General features: G+C 51.6%; 1 non-coding gene across 1 annotated transcript; it reads right to left on the reverse strand.

The window, feature by feature from the left end:
- Nucleotides 1–235: 235 nt before the first annotated feature.
- LOC121501069 lies at nt 236–306 on the reverse strand. The gene has a single exon (XR_005990508.1). It is a non-coding gene; the product is annotated as a small nucleolar RNA SNORD47 (small nucleolar RNA).
- Nucleotides 307–10,241: the final 9,935 nt, after the last annotated feature.

Here is a 10,241-nt window from a genome sequence, read left to right on the forward strand (position 1 = left end):
TCTCATGGTTTGTCTTCCTCTCTAATTTTTCCCCACTCAGTTTCCCTTCCTTCCCTTATGGCCCCTTTCACTATTTCTTATATTCCACGTATGAGTGAAGCCACGTGATAATCATCTTTCTCTGACTTATTTCATCATACCCTCCAGTTCCATCCACATCAGTGTAAATGGTGGGCATTCATCCTTTCTGAGGGCTGAGTAATATTCCAGTGTATACATAGGCCACATCTTCTTTAACCACAAAATGGAACGGTTTTATGAGTGATAGCATTCTATGTCATTTGGCAAAATCATACATCACTGGTTACGTGCTGTTTATTGTGCTCCCCATCCATCACTTCTGTCATCGCCGCCACCATCACCTCAGATACCTGGGACCCCGGCTGCTGGTGGCGGTGGTGGAGGCCAGGGAGGAGCCAGGATGGAGCAATACCTGTAGCCCTCACGAGGCAGGCTTTCTGGCTTGAGGCCATTCCTGGGCACCTGGTCTCCAGGTACACGCCAGAAGGCAAAGCAGGATTCTGAGTTAAAAGCCCAGGCCAGGGACGCCTGGGTGGTTCAGTGGTTGAGCATCTGCCTTTGGCTCAGGTCGTGATCCCGGGGTCCTGGGATTGAGTCCCGTATCAGGCTCCCTGCAGGGGAAAAAAAAAAAAAAAAAGCCCAGGCGAGAGGTCCAACAGGCCCTCCTCCAGTGGAGAGTCTTGCTCCATTGTATTACCACCTTGGAAGAAGTAGATGTGCTTTTTTTTTTTTTTTTTTTTTTTTTTTTTTAATGAAGGCCACTAACAGTCCTCTTAGATAAATGGGACCCACTGAGAGAGGCAGAGGGGAGAAGGGCAGGCCTGTGCCCTTTGTCTGAGGACCGGCCACAAGGACCCATAGAGGCCTCTCTGAGGAGGGTCTTCTATTCCACAGGGAGCAGGCCTTTGAGGAGGGGATGTCTGACTCAGACATCACACACTGGGGTCCCCTCAGCCTGAATTCATCACACCCACTCCCCTCACTCAGTGGCCAGTTCCTTTCCCTTGTGAAATGCTCCAAGGACCCTGAGCCATGAGAGAGCCTCCATGGCCAACAGGAGTCAGCAGGTACTAGAACCACACAAGCTGCCTTCCCCACTCTGCTGTGAGCCCCTTGAAGGCTGGGATCATGTCTAATTCATCCCCAGCGCCTAGCCCAGGGCAGACATGCAGTGGGTGCCCAATAAAGCTTAAACCAAATTTATCAAAGTGAGAGTCAAAAGACCTTGCAGGTGGAATGGACCAACCTCCCTCAAGGCAGGGTTTTCCTTCAAGCATCCCAGGTAGCTCTGATGACGAGTAGCTCACTACCTCTCGAGGTAAGCCCTATCATTATAGGGCAACTCCTCTATTCAGATAAAACTTCCCCCCCCCACTAAGTTTCACTCGCTGGTCTAGGTAATTCCTTGACCTTCCTAGGAGAGTCCTTCAAATATTTGGAGATGGTTGGTCCAAGCTAAACCTCTTCTTCATATATTTATTCCTCTGCTTTCTTAGCAACACATCTGTTAGGAGCCTGAACTTGAGTGTCCAGCAAACCTGGGTTCAAGTCTTGGTTCAGCTGACCAGTAGTCATGGAAAAGCATTATCACAATGCCCAGCACAGAGCAAGCTCTCAAAGCCATATCAAAAATCCCAGTTATCTATGGACTTTGGCTTTTTTCTTTTTTTTAAAGTTTTTATTTTAATTCCAGTTAGCTAACATACAGTGTTATTAGTTTCAAGTGTACAATATAGTGATTCAGCACCTCCATATATCACCTGGAGCTCATCACGACAAGTGTGCTCCTTAATCCCCATCACCTATTTCACCCTTCCCCCACCCCCTCTACCTATGGACTTTGGGTGGTCATAATGTATCAACAGAAGTTTGTTGAATGTAACAGAATGGATTGTAATAAATGAACCACTCTGGTGCGGGATTTTGATAGTAGAGGATGTTGTACATAATGGAGCCATAGGGTATATGGAAAATATCTTTGCCTTCCATTCAATTTTGCTGTGAACCTGCAACTGCTCTTAAAAATGTTTTTTTTTTTAAAGTCCCTGTTTGGAAAAACAACAACACATAACCAGCTCCTTCTCATTCTGAGGACCAGGGATAAAATACTGTTCCCTGGAACTGATCTGACCAGCAGGGGATGGAAGATGGAAGGGTGGGAGGATTACCTGCATGTCCTCCCTGAACCCGCCCTATTCTCTCTTACACGGTGGATACAGCCACCCCAATCTGACCTCAGCAGTGACATGGAACACCTGATGGCATGGGCTGTCCTGGTGGTTACATTTCTGGGTGGAAGGAAGGAAGAAAGGATGGACGGATGGATGGATGGATGGATGAATGGATGGATGGGTGGATGGATGGGTGGATGGGTGGATGGGTGGATGAATGGGTGGGTCAGTAGATGGATGAGACAATGAGTAGATGAATGGATGGATGAGTAGATGGAAGGATAGGTGGATAGATGGATGGGTGGGTGGATGGGTGGGTGGGTGGATGTGTAAATCTTTATCATCTGTGCTACTACTAAGCAGATCTCCCTCACCCAGTACTTGAGCTGTCAATTTTTTTCCCCTAAATGTGGTAATTTTCATTTTTCTCTGCTATCCATTTATCGTAATGATCGGGGTCAGTATTTCAGCCCGTTGTGGTCCTTTTAGATGATTCTAACAGTTCAGTTCACAGCAGACATTTGTTGAAACCCTGGTGAAAGGAAAGAGGCAGACTTTAGGGTCCAACTGACCTTGATTCCATCCCTAGTTGTACCATTTATCAGCTGTGTGTACCTAAGGCAAGTTGCTTGCCTTCCCTGAGCTTTATAATTCAAGCTGTAAGAATAGACTGCTGAGATGAATAAAAACAGTTGTATATAGAGAAAGTTATTTGTAAAGCAGATAATAGTGGCACCTACCACAGAGGGCTGCTGTAGGGATTAAAGGCGAATCATCCCTTTGTAAAGTACTTAACACAATGCCTGGAACAGAGCGAGGGCTCTGTCAAGTTAAGCTAGGCTAGAATTATCTCTTACTATTATTTTCCCCACTGCCTATCTGCCCTACGCAGCAAACTGTGGCAGGGAAATGGAACCTGTCATGGAAATGACATCAGGCCTTAGGACACTTGCCAAGTCCCAGCTAGGGGCTCAGCTCTGTGCCTTCCTGGCTACACAGCAACCACCATGATTTGCATTGTCCCACAAAACCCCCCATCCGGTGGGAGGGACACAGGAGTAGAGGAGCTGGGATGTGTCCCTCCGAGGCATGGTCCTGATGGAGATCCCTGAGGCCATGTTTACCTCAGGGAAAAGGCTTCCAATGTGTTCTCCCGAGTGGCATCTGCCAAAATGCCCCAGGAGGCTCCGGAGGTGGAAAGCAAAAGGATGGGTCTCAGCTTCCATCTGTTTTACCTACCAGAATTCGTGTAAGGTTTTAGTATTTTGTTGCTTTTACCTTCACATATATTTTTAATTGAGGAACACTGTACAAACAATAGAGTGTACCGACCTTAAGGGTGCAGCGGCACATGCACCCATGTCACCACCACCTGCCCCACATCAAGACACAGATGCTCACTCAAGCTCCCTGTGTGTCTGGCTTCTTTCACCCCATACGATGCCTGTGAGATGTACCCATGAGGCGTGTTTTTGCTTGCTGTGTAATACTGCGTTGTGTGAATCTGCTGCGATGCATTGCTTCTCTCCCCGGATGTGTTTGGTGTTTCCAGTTGGGGCTAGTTATGACTAAGGTTGCTACAACATTCTCATATGTAACTTTGCGGCACACAACACTCATTTCTGTTTGGCATAAACCTGGGAGTGGGATGGGGTTTAGCAGATCCAGCCAAACGGTCTTCCGAAGTGATTGTGCCAACTCAACTCATGCCCCCACCAGGAGGGTACGAGGGTTCTCTTACCCCGCTTCCTTGCCTATGCACGCTGTCATCTGTTCCTTCAGGTGTAGCTGTGCTGGTGGGGGCAAAGTGGCATCCCATTGTGACTTCCATTTGCCTTTCCCTGATGACTAAGGATGTCAAGCATATCTTCATATGACTGACTGAGATTTGGGGTTTTGAAAGGACCTAGGCTTTAAAGAAAATTTCGAAAGCCCATTGTCATGCACTTCCAGGAGGAGGGGTTAGTGTCCATCCAGCTATGCCGTGGCCCTCCTCAGACAGGTCCTTGTTCTGGGGGCCCAGGAGGCACTGGGGAGGCAGGATGGGTTGGGGAGAGCCAGAGAAGGAGGGAGGACGGCGTGCGCTCTGGACGGGTCCCAGAGCCTCAGGAAGGGCCAGCCGTCGGGAGAGTCACATCCTGACACAAAACAGAGTAACACCCTGTGGTTCGATGAGGTGTGGAGCACCACAGTGGCTACGCTGGGTGAGGCTGGCTGGGAAACCTTCCACTGCTGCCCAGACTGAGACTTAAGCAATGCACGTATCCTAGGGTTTCACAAGAAGAGCAGGGGACAGTGAGCCACACCCAGCTGCCGTTTTCACTGAGGACTGTGAAGGGTTGGAGGGAAGGGCTGGTGGTCAGAGCTGGATGGCAGGCAGGAGGCAGGGAGGGACTGGGAAGAGGCCAGACTGGGAATCGGGCTCTACTTCCATCATAGCCACTTCTCAAGCAAGGCTCCTCGCCTCCCAGTCCATCCCTATCAGCATGTGGGCAAAGAGCTTGGAAGCTGGGAGCCTCGGCCTCTCCTGGGCTGCTTCTGGACACTGAGTGGGGCTGGAGTAGGAGGTCCCCCGGAGCTCCTCAGCAGCCCCAATACTGATGAGTCACCACACCCCATCCATCACCTCCATCTACTGCAATCGATCCAGAGACTAGATGTCCGGGGTGATAGTGGCCAGAGCAGCTCTCAGAGGAGCCTGGCTGGCTGTGTGGGAGGGCGGGCAGCGGCCTGTCGGGCTGTTCTCACCCCGCTTACTGGTGAGAACCCCCCACTCTGCCCTCCTCCACACAGAAGTGAAGAATCTGGTCCCTACTAACAAAGATCCAAGCCTCTACATGGGCTGAGCAGAGAAGGGGTCCCCAATAGGTAAGATCACAATGAGAATGTCTTTTCTGGCAGGCCACTTAGGGAGTCCCAGGGTAGGGGGATGGCCAGACCCCAGGAAAGACTGGCTGCTGTCTCCAGAGCTTTCCTCCAGAGAAGGAAAAATTGGGGGTTTTGATCAATGAAAATGTTGATCCCTACACAGAGTTCTTTCAGGAGGCATCCCAGCCCTCTAAGGGATCTAGGGCCCCCCACTGGCTGGTACCAGCCTTCCTACAGGCTCTAGAGAGAGACAGCACACAGCCTGACTTGGAAAACTCACCATCCAACATCTGCCCATCCTCTTTTGTGTTTTCTGCCATCACCTTCCAGCGATCAGGTTCTCCCTCCCCAAGCCTGGGCCCTTGGGTGTCACACCCAGTGCCAAAAGCTTTTGGCCCTACGGCACAACACATGCAGCTCCCGAGCAAGACATTCACCTGCCTGCTTTAGAATTACAAATCATTGGGACACCTGGGTGGCTCAGTGGTTGAGCCCCTGCCTTCAGCTCAGGGCATGATCCCGGGGTCCTGGGATCGAGTCCCGCATCAGGCTGCTGCATGGAGCCTGCTTCTCCCTCTGCCTATGTCTCTGCCTCTCTCTCTTAAATAAAATCTTTTTAAAAAATAAATCTTCACCTCAGTCTCAGAAGGTGGGCAGTATTATTATCACCATCCCAAGACACAGAGAAGTGAAGAGATGAAGAGAGCTGCTCAAGTCATGGAGTTAGCTCTTGGGGGTAGGGAGGAGCCTGGCTTCAGAAGCTGTGTCTCTAACCACTGTACCCTCTGCCCACTGCCTGAAACCATAGAGACTCTAAAGAGCAGAGCTATGTCCTGACCACAGGGCTGGAAGAGAGCCAGGAGAGGGGCCACACCAGCCTCACTCGTAGGGGGGTGGAGAGACCCTGGGCCTGAAACAAGTTTCAGTATGCCCATGCAATAGCAAGTGCCCCAGGCAGGGGACAACTGAGCGTGTGGGAACCTCATTTGGTATCAGATGGAGTCATCCGAGACAGGTGGGGCTCCCGGGGGGGAAAGGTTTCTTGGAAAAGATGGTATCAAAGATGACTTCGTAAAACGGAAGTGATCTGGAAAAGCCTGTTGAAAACCCAGCACCCAGAGAGGACGTCCATGTAAAGGTTTGCAGCAGGAATCAACTAGACTGGGCCAGGCCCCTTGGGCTGCAGGAAGGGAAGCTGTGTGCCCCAGGATTCTCACGGCCAGCTGGGGAGGTAAGCAGGAGGCAGGTCTTCCTGGCCCCATTTAGCTGATGATTAACCAGAGGCTCAGGAAGCTAAATGTCTTGCCCAAAGTCACACAGGTGGTGAGGAGTAGACTCATAACTTGGATTCAGGCCTTTTGACTCCAAGCCAAGTGCTCTTTGCAATGTAGCGAACTTCTTATTAAAAAGAACCAAAATGCCACCACGGCTCACAGTTTCGCAATGGTTTATAACTTGCAAAACACACTGAACACACACAGCCCCGTGTGAGGTAGAGCTCCGGAGTCTTGAAGCTTAGCCCAGACCACCCCCTCTCCCCACCCAGAACACTGGTGGGCGGTCCCCCTTTTGGAGCTATGCAGGCCTGGGTGCAGCCACCAAATCTGTCTCTCACTGGCTTGGTGCTTGAGGCCAGGGCTGTAATATGGAGACAATAACGCCTACTTCGAGGGCCACAGGGAGGGGCGAGTAGGGCACAACCGAGGAGCCTGTGCACAGGACACACCATCTCCATACCACCCCACCCAGCCCCACGCACCCACCTAAATACTCAGCCCCTGTCCCCATCAGACGTCCTCCGGCACCCCTTCCGGGAAAGACCTGGAGTCCAGGTGTCCCCATTTCTCTTAAGATTGTTTTCCCCTGAGGGAAAAACAGATGAACCAAATCCTCTCTCTGAGGCATCCCATGGTGCTGCTCCTAGAACTTGCCAGAACTAAACTGCCCCACTCCTCCTCCCCTCCCTAGATGTGTCTAGGTCTTGAAGTCTTCCAGAATTCTTGAGTCTTCTGCACCCCCTCGGGTTTTAAAGCTTGTTGCCAACCCGCCCCCACACACCCCATCTGAGAATCAGAGCCCCTCCTGAGTGGAGGGGATTTGCACCTGCCACCTTGGCAAGGCCCAGAGAAAAGCCATTAAGTTTCATTACATTTTAACATAAGCGTTTTCACATCTAAATCCCCTCTCATTTCAATAACTCCAGACTGTGCTGTGATTACTCTCGATATGTATTTGGTTTGGGAGATTTTCTACGGGGAGAAGCCCTGATGTGGGGTCCTGGGATGATGGAGGGCCCCTTGCCCAGGATGGACAGCCAGCTAGGCCATCAACACTCACCACTCCCAGGGAGACAGCCCCTCAGCACCCTGCCTTTGTTTTAGGATTTCTACCCTTTCTCATTCCCTTGAGACACCCTCCCCACCAGCCTGTCATGCTAATGTGTCCTTGTGGGGGGTGATGCTGTCCAGGGCTGAAGGCCCATTGACTCCAGAATCACCTCTGTCCATCTCCTAGGTGCCTTGCGAGTGTGAGCCAAACCTACTTCCAGCTTAGTGGGGGCAGGACCATGGGTGCCCTGAAGCTGAAGCAGCTCTGCCCCCATGGGGTTCGAAATGTGAATCCCAGCAAGGGTGGTCATGACCTCAAGGACACTTGGGAAAAGCCACTTTTCTCTTGTGCCTCAGTCTTCTTATCTGTAAAGCAGTCTGCCTGTTTCCCACGATTGTACCAAAGACATGAGAACACAGTTGAAAGCCCTTTGTAAAGCCCGAACTTCTATGTGATTATAAAGAATCACCATGGTGCAATGACCTTTCAGAATCATCTCCCACCAAGGAGCCTCCAATGCCCTGCCTTAATACCTCCAAGGACAGGGACCTCACTTCCTTCCAGGGAAGCCCAAGCTTTCTGCCTGCAGTGCTGACCTTCAAGAGATTTCTCAGGAGTCTGTGACTGGATGACAAATGACATTAGGATAAGAAATAGGTTCTCCATGAACTCGGCCACTCCTGTGTTTTTATATTGCCTGTTCTTATTTTCTTAGCCATGTTCCTTTTGAAAAATGCTCGGCTTGTCCCAGTGAAATAAAGTGGAAGAATGACTTGGCCCTATGGACAGTGATTGATGTGTGGCAAGAAGTTTAGGAGAGCAGGGCCACATACTGGGTGATGGGGGGGTTGCTTTGAGGACTGCCTCCACCCCTGTACGCCCCCCTCCCCGACCCCTGACACTGAGCCATAGCCTGTGGAGAGGGGCACCAAGGAGGGCAAGAGCCTATAAAAACTGGAGGCATAACCCCTCATAGGCCATCCTTAAACAATCCAGAGGAAGCCCTGGCCTTTGCTGGGGTGGGTGAGGGTCTCCTTGGGCACCATGGAGACTGGGAGGGAGTGATGGGCCCCCCTGAGCAGGCAGCAGGGGCTCAGAGGACAAGCTGTTTCTGAGACCTGGGGCAGCGTGCATGTTGCAGTGGGAGAGGGCTGGTGAACCACTTACACCCCAGACCATGCCCTGTGGGGGGAGGCAGATAAATGGCTTCCCCAGGCCCCCAGCCCTACTGGGGCTGGATACCCCTACCCCTCGCTCATCCCCTCCCTCAGAGAGAGGTCGGGTCAGGCCCCTGCCTGGATCCCCATCAGGGATCCCCATCAGAGAGATAGTCCCTCCCCCCCCCAGGAATGTGCGTGAAATCCCCTAACTCTCCCCAGCTGGGCCTGACCTTGGAGGGGGCTCTGAAACAAACCCAGTGGCAGGGGGAGAGCTTCTGGGAAAGTCAGCCTCTTCCATGATCCTTTTTTCTCCTAACAACAACTCAAGGTGAGAAGAGCCAATGGGAGGGGTTGGGAGGCCTGGAGACACCAGGGAGAGCATTCCAGATGGCCAGAACACCTTGTGCAAAATAGTGTCATAGCCTCTCACACTGCGTGCACGCACACACACACATGCTGGGAGACCCTGACCCCTTGTCCCAGAGCTCACGCAGGCCTAGACAAGTTGGGCTTTATGGATCACAACCAGCAAAGGACTAGGAAAAGCTGAAGGGAAGGCTGAAAGACCAACAGGAAGGATTAGGGCAGGGGCCCCAGCCCCCGCTGCCTGGGATTTGCCCAAGGAGCAGTCATATCCCTGCCCTGCTAGAAACTACGCTTACTAAGCACTGACTAAGCACAGGCACCATGCTAATACCCGAACACGCCTTACCTCATTTACACCTGACAACAACCCTGCTGTTAGTCCCATCTTACAGATGAGGACACTGAGGCTCAGAGGGTTTGAGTGAGTTGCCGGGGATTACACAGCGACCTAAGTGGTAAACTCAAGACTGAGCTGGCCTGTCCTCCTCTGCAGATGACCCTGGAACCAGAGGCAGCAGGGGGCATGAAAACCCTCCAGGCAGGGCCCTTAAGGGGGCTGGTCAGAGCACCGCACTGAGGATCGGGATGGCTGGGTTCCTGTCTCATTTCCATCACCAGTGAGCTGTGTGGCCCTGAGCATTTTACTAAGCTTCTCTGAGCCTCCACCTACCCATCTGACACAGGCAAAGGGGTGCAAGCATCAAGTGAGATACTTTAGGTAAAAGCTCATGTACAATATAAGTGATATCATGACAATGTGGGCCCAGGTGGACCCTGGCCCACACTTTAGCGAGAGATGCCAGACTTTCGGGGACCAGCATCATCACCATTATTAGCAGCAGCATCACCACCATCGATTTACACTTAATGAATAGTAGTGACAAAAAGAGTGGCCATTTATTACACATGCTATGTGCCAGTCACTGTGCTAGGCCCCTTCCAGAATCTACATCTGCCCAAGCCAAATGGAACAGAAGTCAGGGGCTAGGGAGACAGGATTACCGGCTGCACATCTGAAGCCTTCAATCTCCATCCAGGAGGTCTGAACAGGTGACTGCAAAGGGACCCCTACTTGAGTCTGGAGCCTAAGCAAATTATGTGGCCAAAGGGAAAAGGTTGTTGACACTAACGCTGATTTCTAAGAGAAGAAACGGGCTCGAAGCACAACCTAGTCCAGAGCTTTGACCCCCAGCGCCCGCCCAGGGCCACCCCAGGCTGTGGACTAGAGACTCAGGCCCCCTAGCTCTCCAGCCCAAGGGAAGAAGAAGAAGGCAGAGGCCTTGCTGGAGAAGAACTCCTTGCTGAGGAGCAGGTGTGACACACTCCA

Source organism: Vulpes lagopus, chromosome 10 (genome assembly GCF_018345385.1).
Source record: "Vulpes lagopus strain Blue_001 chromosome 10, ASM1834538v1, whole genome shotgun sequence".
Lineage (NCBI taxonomy): Eukaryota > Metazoa > Chordata > Mammalia > Carnivora > Canidae > Vulpes > Vulpes lagopus.